A 3,446-nucleotide genomic window follows, 5' to 3' on the forward strand; every position below is an offset into this window, starting at 1 on the left:
TTTAAATTTTGTTCTGGTTCGGGGAGGGGGGGGGGAAATCACTCTTCACATAGCATGTTATATCTGTTTGTGAAGAAGGCCTTCCTGAGCTTGGTGGCAGTGGAGTAAGAGCAGTCTTGCTCATTCTGTCAGCAGCTACTTCCAGCACCTTTCCAGAGGAATTTTGGTTTCTATGTCTTCCCATTTCCCATCCACAAGCCCACCCCACAAAAGCAAAACCCAGGCTTGTAAAGATACCACTCCCTGCATCTTACAGACACAAAAAGCAGAAGGATGCTCAGAAAGGAAAGAGTCCAAGCCTGGCACCGTATCTCCAAGTACAAAGACCAAGAGGTGAGAAGTCCATGTTACCTATGGAGATGAAGGAGTCACCATCACCCTCCACACCCAAATATCAAGGCTCCACTAAAAGGATGAGCACATCTTATCCACATTTAATTTCTGTGTCTTCCCCAGCCTCGATGTGAATGTGTATCAGTCCCACAACTCGGACTCTGCCGCCCAGATACACATATCCCCAAGCGCTGATGGACAGTGCTGTTGTACACGTGGAAGCATGAACATGAGCTAGAATCTCAGGACAACTCCACTCATTAAAATACTTCAATGCTTGAGTATTTCATTTAATGTACCTTGTTTCTAGCACACAAGCCCATCTTAGACTGCACTACAATTTTGGGATCTGCTAGGCACTTCTGCCACTGCCGTGATCTCCTGTGCAGTTTTATCTATACAATGCCGACAATCCACCAAAAGCAGATGACGCACAACCCAGAGAAAACCAAGGACCATTAGAAGCCCTGAATTTCATCCTGCTTCAGTGACTTTTACAGCTGCATAAATGCACTAACTTCTCCAGCATTCCCATCCCTATGGGAAGGCTGAAGGCCTTTAGGGTAGGGACTCTTCTGCTATAGCTCTTCTTCTAGCACAAGCAACGTGTTTATAGGTAAAGATACGGGTCTCGTGCACTGAGTGTGTTCTCTGGACGTCATTCTGGGCATGACAAGCCAGGACAACTCAGACCACCTAAAGCTGACCACGTGCATAAGTCTTTGCGTGCACGAGGGTGAAGAGATGGTTTCCTTTTCAGCACAGAGACAGCTGCTACTGTTCTGGCTGAAAACTGCCTGCTTGGGCTGTGCTTCAGCACATCCACACCCCACGGTGAGTTCAAGGAAAGAGGACTGCACTGCTCTGTTTTAACACAGAGGAAACACCACTTAGGAGATGATGCATCAACCAGGAGAGCACTCACTGCTAACGCCAGCCTGCCTGCACAAGCACCAAAGCATGAGTGCAAGACTCCTCTCCCACCAAGCTGTTCACCAAGAAACCCGCAGTGGTTGTGGTAATCTCACTGCCTGGGTACGCAAAACAGAGGGGAGCAAATGTTTAACAGGAAAGATCAGACAGCACAAATTCACATGAGGTGGTTTGGGTTTTTTGGGTTAAGGTTTGCGGTTCAACGCAAAAAGGGCTCTAAAGAAACAGTAACAAGCATAAGCAAGCAGTCTGGCAGAGTTACCTACTTCATAGCCAAGCACTACAAATTACATTATCATAATCTATGACTCACTGGAGAAAAACAGATAAAAGAGAAAGTTGCTTTTGAAATAACAGGAGGAAGTGTAAGAAATAATTGCATAAAAACTTCTTTGGCTGTTTAAATTAAACACTTTTGTGCCTGAGGGTCCAAATGAATATATGGAGGTCTTTTCATTTCTGCAGTAATCACGTATTTCCTGCTATTACTGATAATTATCATTACTGATAATGACTTTAGAATGGCACACTTAAGCAGGGCTGTTATTTTATTTGCAGCCTTTCCGAGGCGGGAGCAGCGACTGAGCACGTGGGAAGCGGTAACACCGAGGGAGGAACACGATGACAGCTTGTCAGCGGAAACATATGTCAGTTTAGTGAGGAGTTAACAAGGGGTGGTACCGGGACCTCGGCGTGCCACAACCAAGCAGCCTCTAACATACATTACATTACGTCCCATCCTAACGCAGCCTCTGAGCTTGTCACCTTCTTGACAGTTGATAAACCAAGTCTGAATTAACAAGTAGTTTCCTCTGAATTTCTCTAGTGCAAACCTAGCTCTGAATTTGGTAGCACATGGACCTGACCCAAAGCTCAACATTAGATCAGCTTAAGCCTTTCTGTTGGCTTCCAGTGGGTGACTCATATTTCTAAACAGGACTAGGTGGTTAAACAATACTTTGTCTGAAGTAACACAAGTATTTCTCATTCTTTCCTCATCAACTTTTGTATAAGCTAAAACTGTTTACCAAACCTAGCCCAAAAATCAACAAGTGTTTTACAGTTAAACAATATCCCTTTTTTGTGAATAAACTCTGTCCAATTTTTTTTTCCATCTCCAGTTCCACACATCCTTCATGTGGATACAAGGACAAGAGGATGGTAGAGGAGGCCAGAAGAACATCTGCTGCATGACAGCACAGTCAGATACTCCCATGAAGAGCCACCAGGGATCCAAGAGGGATGAGTTAAGCACATAGGATTATAGGACTGGAAAATTAGGGAACAGGAGACGAGACCAGAGGCTCTTTAGAAAAAAAAAGTGGGTTTTGTTGTTCTGCCTCCAGAAGCACTCAACACAATCAAATACAACAACAGTATCAAGGCAGAGAAAATGATAAATATTTCTCAGCTTCCTTCTATTAACAGCACTCATAGCAATAAGGCTTAAATTGACATTTTAAAACATACCAGCAGGTACTTGGATCCCACAGCAACAAGTAGCTGAAATAATCTAGTAGCCTTGCGAAGATAGGTGTCCCCTTTTGAGGCTAGCATTTCATCTCATCCATTTGCCATGGCTTGCTACTTTCCCTGCCTTTTTTGGGGAGCACACTTTGTTGCCCACATCATCCATAGCTGAGAACCAGCTTGCAGCTGCTTCTAGAGCCAGTCACTCAAAGAGCTGAACCCTAACCAAGTCATACGTGCAACTACTAACTAACTCTGTCCACACTGACAGGGCAAGGGAGCTAGAAGAAAGATTACCACGTCATCATTGCATCAGCTACGTTCAACAGATTTTCAAAAAGAAAGATAGCCTCTTATTCGCTACCCTGATACAGAAGCAGCCATCCTCCAGATCGAGCCTTGCAAGATCTATTCCCCAGTACTATACGGCTCAAAAATCCCCATGGGTTCAGTGAATCAGGGCTACGTAGTACAGAACAAACAGTGTGTTTTAAAGGTAACTGCTCACAAAGACCATGCTATCACTCCAATTGCAACAGCTTCAGAGTGAAAAATTACAAAAGGACAAAAAAAACCTACAAAAAAGGACTTTAGGCTGGATTCTGTCCATTTCACACCTTTAATATTTCTACAGTGTATGTTTCAAAGGAGAAGTGAGCAAAACCCCCACTATTTGGAGCAGTTCTGATGATAAAATGCTACCAGATAGC

The sequence above is a fragment of the Aptenodytes forsteri genome, unplaced genomic scaffold (genome assembly GCF_000699145.1).
Source record: "Aptenodytes forsteri isolate BGI_AS27 unplaced genomic scaffold, ASM69914v1 Scaffold185, whole genome shotgun sequence".
NCBI lineage: Eukaryota > Metazoa > Chordata > Aves > Sphenisciformes > Spheniscidae > Aptenodytes > Aptenodytes forsteri.